We start from the raw sequence: 10,546 nt of genomic DNA, 5'->3' as shown, positions 1-10,546 counted from the left end.
GGACCTAAGGGTTTTTTTACATCAAACTTGATCTATGCAAGGATGGCCTTGAACTCAGAGATCTACTTTCATCTGTCTCCTGGGATTAAAGGTGTGTCTGTATTCTAGCTGGATCACACAGACCTAGAAGGTCTTTGGATATGATCTCTTGCCAGAGCAGCCATGTGCTGAATTAAAATTCCTCTACATGCCACTTTACTAAAACAGCATAATTCCTAACACCAATTAAACACGTATGCTTTTAACCAGAGTGTAGTCCTCACCCCACATCAAGGAAACTCTTTGAAATAGAGACCATAACAGAACACCACAATCAATCAAAATATAGAGTTGTGAAGCCCAGACTGGATAGATCTACAAAACATTCCCACATGTATGACTCAGAGAACATTGCCAAAGATAGAGTAGAAAGGCTGTTAAGACCTGGAGGATTAGGGAATTTGCTTTGATATTGTGTCTCCTGGGAATGTCAGAAACTACACCTGTAAATTCTCACCAACAGCTGAACAAGGACAACACAACTTCATGTGTCAGTTGCCTGTCTTAAATTGGCTTTAAACTTGTGACCCTCCTGCCACATCTTTCCAAGTGCTAGGATTCTAGACAAGTCCCACCATGCCCAGTTTTTCAGCAATTCAGGAGTCTGTTGCTGCTTTGTAAGCAGACCTTCTGAAACCAAGCTATCCTACACTTCTGATCCTCCTGCCTCCACCTTCTAAGCACTAGAATTATGTGTGAGCACTGCTCTTGCCAGCGGCCTCTTTCCACCATGTTTGCTGTTGTAGCTGTGGACCAGCTTCCAATATTGCTGTTGCCAAATCTTCCCAGTCCTTGAGGATAATTTTGTTCTGAATTGCCCATGAATTTAATACCTTCTTTACATAGGGTGAATGCAAACCATATTAAAAGCAGAATCTCAAGTCTAATATGTCTATAGGACTCCATCGAAATGCTTCATAACCTTGGAGGTGCCTATCATCTGCTGATAGGTCTTGTATAGTAACTGGATAAATTAAGGTTGGTTTTCTAACAACCTTGAGTTACACCTCTTCAGTTTCATCATGAGGTGGCAGAGTAGGTTCTTGTCTAAATTGTTCTAAGTGTTTTTACTTATTTTAATCTGTAAGTCTTTCTAAGGCTTGTATCTTATCAATATTTTCATATTTTGCACAATTATCAAACTCTTTTCCATGTTTGGCACAAAACTCACTACAGCTATTAAGGATTAAATATGAGTTACTAAACTGATAGTAACTAAAATTGCTTACCACAATTAAAACATCTGCCATTTTGATTTTCTTAATACCTTTAGAAATTACTTCTATCAAATTAGTACCATGCACTTGAGATCCAATATCAGCTGTATCTCTAATCCATTCCTCTATTGGTGGTGATCTTGACTTTAAAGGTCTAATCACCCTTCTGCATTCTGAATTAGCATTTTCAATAGCCAAAGATTCAATTAATATTTGTTTGACTTCTGAATCTGACAATATTCTATTTATAGCTGAAGTCAATCTTTGCAAAACAAAAATCATTGATGGCTTCTTTTGGGCCTTGTATAATTTTAGTTAAGGACTCAGACCTCTTTTCTGATTTTTCAATATTGCCCCAAGCATTTAAAGCTCCTAAACGACCTAGAATCAAGGTGTGGTCATCGACTTCAAGCTGCCTTTTAAACTCAGGATACTGACTTTCACTTAGCAACCGATCTTGAGAAATATTAATATGTCTAGCCTGATGTCCTTGTTCTATGGCCATAGAATCTTTGGCTATTGTTTTAATTGTGGTAAGCAAGGTCATTTGAAAAGGGGTCATAGGCATGGCATTTCTAGAAACAATGTTTTTTTTTAGAGATAATCAAAAAAGGTTCCAAGCCTTATGCAGTTTGCAGAATATACAGACTAATGAATGCAGACCAACAAGGGGCTACAGAGAGACACCTATGACCTGTGGAGTCCAGTGGAAAGATCACAGCATTTGCCTAACACGTGCTTTACTGATGCTTCATCAACCCCTGAAGGAACTCACACCAATGGAAACAGCAACCTATAGACATGGGAGAGATGGCCAATTCTGAGAAAGGAACCACAAAATCAGTGCTGCGCTGTTCGCTATGAGACAAACAACTAGGAAAGCAAAAGGAAATCTCTATCATCAATTAATGGTATGTGTGCAATGGGTTAGTTATATGGTCATCAAAATAGCCACCAACTGGCAGGTAAATGGCAAAGATATCTGGTCATGGGAGGCATGAATGAACAAAGCAAAGCTTGGCAAAACTACTTCAGATCTTATGTAACCCATATGAGCAAGAGACAAAGCGTCGGAAAATAATGACATAGTGGACAAATTGGCATCATGTTTAATTAAGACTAAAATATTAAAATTTGCTAGGGAACAAATTCAGAATGTATTAGTAAGAACAATAGGTTGCACATTCAAACAACTTGAAAGTTTACCTCAAACACTAAAAAATAAGGGGAAATGGAGAACCAAGTTAAACCCGGGCAACCCTATGAGAATAAGTATTATGAGGAACCCATGGCCAGGCACAGGTTCACACCTTTATTCCCAAAACTATGTAGGCAAAGGCAGGCACATAAGAATTACAGTAATTTAAATTTAAAAGCTGCTTGCAAAAGGCAGGCTGAAATTCAAAGTGAATGTCCTTTGTGATCTAAGAGTAAATACACTTAAATCTTGAATTCATACATAAAGAGATAAGGAAATTTAGGTATATTTATCCATACATACTAAGGTACATTTAGTTTCCAATTTTCAAAAGAATTTTTAAAATTTCAATAGGAAAATAATACTTTTTCTGTTGAAAACAACAAAAACCCCACCATTTTGCCCTAGGAAAAAATATAACCTGCCAGAAAAGGCCACCCCACCCCACCCCAACCTCACCCTACCCCAGTTAGTGTTGGGGCAGCTTTTGGTTTTATCTTTCCAGGAGAATAAAAGCATCCAACTAAGGAAGCCGAGGCTACTGGACAAGGGAGACATCTGAAGAAAAACGATGGATTATCAGGAGAAAACGTCCTGAGGAAAAAAAAGTAAATATGCCAAGTGATATTGCCCACTTCCAGCTGACCGGCCTGAAATTCCGGCTCAGAAGCCCGGACTAGCGCCTGCCACAACCGCAGGCCCTTCCCACCAGACAACCACACAATTCAGCGGGGAGGGGAGGGGGCCGGGTCAACCAGGGCACGCCCGCTCTCCCTTCATTCTCCCTACCAAGTGGCTAGTCCGCGCGTGGCAGATTCCCAAATGCTTGTCTCTGCTGCCCTCTGCAGACACAAGTGGCAAATGGTTTTTTTTGTTTTGTTTTGGTTTTGGTTTTGGTTTTGGTTTTGGTTTTGGTTTTGGTTGTTTTGGTTTGGGTTTGGGTTTTGGTTTTGGTTTTGGTTTTGGTTTTGGTTGTTTTGGTTTGGGTTTAGTTTGGTTTGGTTTTTCTCTGTATAGCTCTGGCTGTGTCCTGGAACTCATTCTGTAGACCAGGCTGGCCTCGAACTCAGAGATCCGCCTGTCTCTGCCTCCCAAGTGCTGGAATTAAAGATGTGCACCACCACTGCCCGGCACAAATGGTCTTTGTGTGGTCCCATTTCAATTAAAAATTAAAGCTGGCTTTGGGGTTGGAGCATAGCTTTCTCCTTCTCTAAACCCATTCATGTTTGTTAAAGGAAAATCCAAAATTTCTGTCTTAGATCAGAAGAGTTACCTGGTAAGGGAGAGGGGAAAACAAAAAATAAGGGACTGTTCTATTGCCACTAATCTCATAGTCTTTTAGTTTCCATTTGACTCTAAAACTTTACTTCAGGTATAAATATTATCTCAAAAACTATAAGATTATTATTTATATAAAACTTTCTGTCGTGATGCTAGTAGTCATACAGAGTACTAACTAATTCTAGAAGTAAGCTTTATCTGTATCCTTGCTTTATCTTTGCAGGCAGAACAGTGCCGACTATCCACAGACAGAGGCTGGCCATTACAGCACACTGATTTAGAGCATTCACTCTATCTTCTCCCATTTAATTAAGATTACTTAAGGAGTGCAAAGACAAGCATGGCAGCACAAAAACGTAATCCCAACACTTGTGGCTGGCGTAGGAGAATCAAGAAGCCACTGTGGACAACAAAGCAAAGTCTCCTGTCAAAAATACAACAAAAGTCAGGAGTCAGCTGCGTTACTTTGTCTCAGGAAGATGAATATCTGCCATCTGAAATGAAAGCCTACTTAGGACCGGAAGACTAGTGTGCCCCAAATCACAGCCTGGGATGCTCTAAAATGTACCTGGCTCAAGAAAATGCATTCAGCAACCGGATCCTCCCATTTCAGAGGTTTGGGGGTTTTTTGCTTTTGCGTTTGTTTATTTGTTTTGGGTGATTCTCTGTGTAGCCCTGGCTGTCCTGGAACTCACTCTGTAGACCAGGCTGGCCTTAAACTCAGAGATCTGCCTGTCTCTGCCTCCTGAGTACTGGAATTAAAAGCATGCAGCACCACTGCACAGCTTGGGAGGTCCTAATAGCCAGGAGTCAGGCTGATGTGTAGGACTTGGGTGGAGTGTGGTTGGATCAGCCTTGCTGCTCTATCTAACTCTGCAGTTACATGCTTCAGTGAAACTGGCAGGGAAGAGAGCAACAGTGGTCTGGCAGTCCCCCGGCCTCTGCTCCACTCCTCCTGTTGCACACACCAGTGGCTCATTTGTTTGTACAGCTGAGCAGCATTCTAGTCTATAGAGAAGCCACAATTGGTTGTCCTACTCACCTCCTGATGGATGACTGGGTCTGCCATTTGAATTATTTTCAATTTTTAGCTACCTCAAATAAAACAATATTTGTGTACATTTTTTTTCTGTCAGACAAGTTTTCACTCTGTAGCCCAGCTGGCCTCAAACTTCTAGCAGTAACTGTCTAGGCTGCTAAAGTCCTGGAATCACAGGCTCAAGCCACCAGATCAAACTTGTGTACAAATCTTTAATTATTTTGAAGCCTAGACTGGCCTTGAACTCTGATCTTTGTGCTTCAGTTTCCTGGCTTTCAACTCTGCTTTCTAGTGGGACTTTTGTTATTACCATTTGTTCTGTATGTATACATGCCTGCTTGAGTTTTTGTACTCTATATACATGCAAGGCCTTCAAAGCCAAAGGCATTGGATCCCCTGGAACTGAAGATACAGGCGGTTGTGAGACACCTGGTGTAGGTGCTGGGATTCAAATCCAGGTCCTTTGTAAGAGCCATCTCTGTACTCTGTCACTTTGTAGTTTTAAGCACAATGCTATTAAACATCTCTTATCATATTTATCCCTAATAAATATATATGTTTTGATGTTCTGCCAGGTTTTCTGGATTCATGAATGGAAGGCACACACACACACACACACACACACACACACACACACACACACACATCAGTTAATTTTAAAATGCCTTGGCTACCTCAAAGACTGGGCACTCCTAAATCTTCCCCTGGTATCCCAGGCCCAATTGGGGAAGTGGCTAGTGGCCACCCATTCAAATTCTCACATGGCTGGTTGGCTTTCTCTCCTGCAGTTCTTATGTCCCATCCTTCTACCGCTGAGTTGTGGTGAGTCTCTCTCCTTTTTCCAGTTCCTAGCCCATGCAAATCTAAAGGTCCCGCCCCACCTCCCTTTGCCCAGACACCACTGGCATCTTTATTGATCAATCAAAAACCAACTGGAGACAAGGACCTTCAGCATTTGACATGAAGATTCCTGACTAAATCAAAGCATTAGAACCAATCCACTCCAGGCGGTGGTAGCACACACCATTAATCCCAGCACTTGGGAGGCAGAGGCAGGTGGATTTCTGAGTTCAAGGGTTCGAGGCTACCCTGGTCTACAGAGTGAGTTCCAGGACAGCCAGGGCTACACAGAGAAATCCTGTCTCAAAAAACCAAAAAAAAAAAAAAAAAAAAAAAAGAACCAATCCACAACTCCTGACCTTTTCTGTCCAAGTTAAAAACAACAACAACAAAACTTCTCTCAGGCATAAGTTGAGCATAGCCATATACAATTAACATCCAGTCCATTATCTTTGTCAAGTAGATAAAGTACTCTATCCTAACTAAAGAGCTTAAAATTCTATACCTGAATTGCATTTTGATTTTGGCCTGTATCATCATCTGAATACCATGCTTTCAACTCTATATCATATCTCTCAATACTAAACAACTTAAGTTTGCTTATGAGACCATAACTAATCTTCAACCACATCAGAAATCCAAGAACAAATTGAATATTACCTGAATACATAGGAAGCATTAAAACATAGCTTCCGCCGGGCGGTGGTAGCGCACCCCTTTAATCCCAGCACTTGGGAGGCAGAGGCAGGCGGATTTCTGAGTTTGAGGCCAGCCTGGTCTACAGAGTGAGTTCCAGGACAGCCAGGACTATACAGAAAAACCCTGTCTCGAAAAAACAAAACAAAACAAAACAAAACAAAAAAACATAGCTTCCAAAACTTAAACAAATTGTAGAGACTGCTGGCTACCTGGACAATCCCCTATCCCTCAAAACATTGGAGCATCTGTCTGCAGCCTCTGGTCCAGAGCCATCAGGCAGACCCTGAAATGAAGTAGAAATATGAAGGACTAGCTTACCTTGTCTTGGCAGAGATTAGAAGATGACTATACCACATCTGTTTGTCCCTTTTAGACAGTATTTTGTCTGCAGATGATACAGGCAACTTCTTCCCAGTGGCTACCTTGCTACAATAAGCAACCTTGCCTGGAGTTAAAGATGCCCAATATCTTCCCTGAACCATGAAGGGGATTCTGTCAGAAGCAGACATGTCTCCAGTCAAACTTTCTAATAACAATGAAATGATTAAATGTCAGATTCTATACACTTCTGATGTTTTTGAAGACTATGTATATATATAAGGTATATCTGAATTGTCAAACCTTGACTACTTCCTAGCTATTTCTAATTGAAAACACCTTATTATAATTAAGTCAAAATTTAATATAGCCACGAGTTTACTATCTGACTCGAGATTAACTGGAATCAGTAGCAGTACCTGAAGCTGTTCTAGAAGCAAGTCTCTGCACAGTATCAGGAAGCAGGGGCTGGAACAGCCGGTCAATTCAGCATCTCTGAGGATAAATCTTGTCAAAGCTGTACGTTCTGTAATATATGAATCTCACAACCAAAATTTTAGTACCATTAAGATATTTGTATGGGCCAGGCAGTGGTGACACACACCTTTAATCCCAGCACTTGGGAGGCAGAGGCAGAGGCAGGTGGATTTCTGAATTCGAGGCCAGCCTGGTCTACAGAGTGAGTTCCAGGACAGCCAGGGCTTTACAGAGAAATCCTGTCTCGAAAAACCAAAGAGAGAGAGAGAGAGGCAGAGAGAGAGAGAGAGAGAGAGAGAGAGAGAGAGAGAGAGATTTGTATAGATTGTGTAGGGTACACAGACCAGTTAAGGGTGAAATTTTGCTCCTTGTTCGAGCCAGTTAAAGACAACTATCTTTTTTATGAGTGCTTGTCTCCAGAATTGAGGTTGGGGAGAGGCTCACCATTCCTTGGTATCTGTTCATGCAGTTGCAGCTTGTTTGTGCCCCATGTGGTTGCCAGTTGTGGATCTGTGAACTGGAGGCTATCTGTGGAGACCTCTAGCCCTGCCCAGTGGGAGGGTTCAGGCAAAGTGGAAAGGGCACAAGCAGGGAGGGGGAAGTACTTCTGCCACTTCCACTGCTCTGGTGCTGCTACTCCAGTAGGCTCTGTTGCTCCAAGACGCTGCACTGGCTGTGCTGGCTGTGCTGAGCCAAGCAGAGCTGAGCTGAGCCAACAGAAGGCTGGCTTGGGAGCGAGCATGGAGTACAGGGGAGCTTCTGATGGTGAAGGCTTCGGGAGAACTTTCTCTTCTCAGGCAGTGTTACAGCTCTTTTGACAGAGGCTCTAGGATGACAGAGTAATTTTCACACACCTTTACTCCATCTGGAAAGGATCTATACAGTTTTGGGGTGGGTTGGTGCTTCCTATTGGCTTGGCCTGAGATGCCTCATCTACATGAGGAGGGATTTGGGGGCGCTGCCCCTACGTGACTGATGGCTACAATTCTCTCTATGAGAGGCTGTAGCTTTGTGAAGAGAGGCCTAGAATTGAGAGCAGGTGAAGCTCCTACCATGCCTTCTGGGTCTCTGGGACTTCAATACTTAGATCGACTTTACCAGGCTCCTCTCATGGTCCACCACCCCACAATATACAGGATAGATGGTAGAGTACTTTATCTAAATAGACAAATATATGCACTGGATGTTAATTCTATAGCATAGCTTATAATTTACATAATTGTTATGGTTGTGCTCAATTTATGTCTGAGAGAAAAGAGTCTATTTTATTGGACAAAAAGGATGAGATGTTGGAGATTGGTTTTAATGTTATTTGTGTTAATTCGGCCCCAAAATTACAACAGGATCTGTATGTCAAGAAGCTGCGGGTTCCTGATCCCAGGAGGCTCTAACTGGTGAATAGAGTTACTGCAGCCATGGCTGGACAGGGAGACAGAGGCAGGACTTTAGATTTTGCAGCCAGCCAAGGGATGATTGGAAGAAGAAGGAGCAGAATCGCCATGGCAGGAGAGAGGTACAGTGCGGGCAGGAGAACCATAGAAGACAGAATAACTATCGTGCATGAATTGGGGCAACCGTTCTCAGGGGCCTCTCCCCCGAGTGATTGAGTCTGGGGTAGCAAAGATGAAATATGGATTTTAGAGAGTGATAACTCAGGAATATCGGAAGGGAAAGTGTGTTAGTCATGTGGAGTTAAGGAGAAGCCCAGTTGTTGTGCTGCTAAGGCAAATTAAAAATAAGCCAGATTGTGTTTCTTTCATTAGGGAATCCAAAGCTCTTGGGCAGGTCCAGAGGAGGAGCAAGCACCCACCAGGAACACAGAGTGTAACTTTTAAATTTTTACAGCCACAATGGTGCTTTAGCACAGCAACAGAAACCCTAAGACAGTGGCTGCCTGGGCTGATGTGAGATTATGGGTTAGGCTGGACTTCCTGTTCCTACCGTTTCTTGTTCCTCAAGGGTCCAGTCTCTGCCTTCAATGACAAATGCATTCGTAATTCCCTTACTTTACTTCTTTGAAGAGGCTAGCTCAGTCCTTCCAAACATCTTGGCCACTGTCTAGGAATTCCACAGTTCTCTAGATCTGAAGGACAAGAGAGGCATGGATCTGAGGAGGGGTGGATATTCAGATGGGCAAATAGGAAGTCCCTTCCATATAAGGCTGGGACCACACAGGACCAGTATCAGTTCTCCGGGCTCTAACTGACAGAGTAAATTAAACTGGTAAATTATGAGGTGATACAAACAGTGGGCTAACAACAGAAGCATTTTTGTGGACTCTGGTTTCTCATTCCCCAGCAACTGTAAATGAAAAATTCATTTTGAGAGAAATTATCATTGTCTGTCTGTCTGTCCTGGTTTGCTTCTATTTATAGCTATGGGGATCCCCAAGGGTAGGGACTGGTTCTTCTGACACTTAGAAAGGAGGAAGAGATGATGGGAAACACCTAAGCCCTTTCATGATACAGTGGGAAAAGAATACAGTCTTGGTCTGGAGAGATGGCTCAGTGTTTAAGCATTGACTGCTCTTCCAGAGGGCCTGGGTTCAATTTCCAGCACCCACATGGAGGCTATAACCACCTGTACTTCCATTTCCAGGGACTATGACTCCCTCTTGTAAGCTCTGTAAGCAACAGACATGCATGTGGTACACAATCATACATGCAGTTAAACACCTATACACATAAAACAAATTTAAAAACTAAAGAGTATTTTGTTGTTTTGTGGCAGCATCTCACTAGGCAGTCCTGACTGGCAAAATTCACTATAGACCATATAGGCCTTAAACTCACAGAGACTGTTCTGCCTCTACCTCCCAAGTGCTGGGATTAAAGGCATATGTCACCATCATGCCCAACTCTTATTTTATTTAAGATTTATCTTATGTGTATGAATGTTTTTTATGCATGTGCCTGGTGCCTTCCGAGCCCAGAAAAGGGTGTCAGATCCTCTAGAACTGGAATTGGAGAGCATCATGAGGCACCATGTGTATGCTAAGAACTATCCTGGGTCCTCTGTAAGAACAGCAAGTAGAGCCAGGTAGTGGTAGTGCATGCCTTTGATTCCAGCACTCAGAAGGCAGAGGCAGGCAGATCTCTGAGTTCGAGGCCAGCCTCATCTAGAGAGGGAGTTCCAGGACAGCCAGGGGTATACAGAGAAACCCTGTCTCGAAATAAAGAAACAAACAAAAAATGCTAGAGCCCCAAGAGGCAGGGTGAGTTGTTGTTAGTCTCGATTTGTTAAATAGTCATGTGCAAAGAAGAAACAAGAAAGCTGGGCAGTGGTGGCACATGCCTTTAATCTCAGCACTTGGGAGGCAGAGGCAGGCAGATTTCTGAGTTCAAGGCCAGCTTGGTGTACAGAGTGAGTTCCAGGACAGCAGGGCTACACAGAGAAACCCTGTCTCAAAAACAAAAACAAAAAACAAACAAACAAAAA

This window comes from Grammomys surdaster, unplaced genomic scaffold (genome assembly GCF_004785775.1).
Source record: "Grammomys surdaster isolate TR1022 unplaced genomic scaffold, NIH_TR_1.0 125946, whole genome shotgun sequence".
Taxonomy (NCBI): Eukaryota; Metazoa; Chordata; class Mammalia; order Rodentia; family Muridae; genus Grammomys; species Grammomys surdaster.
This window is presented reverse-complemented; position numbering follows the sequence as displayed.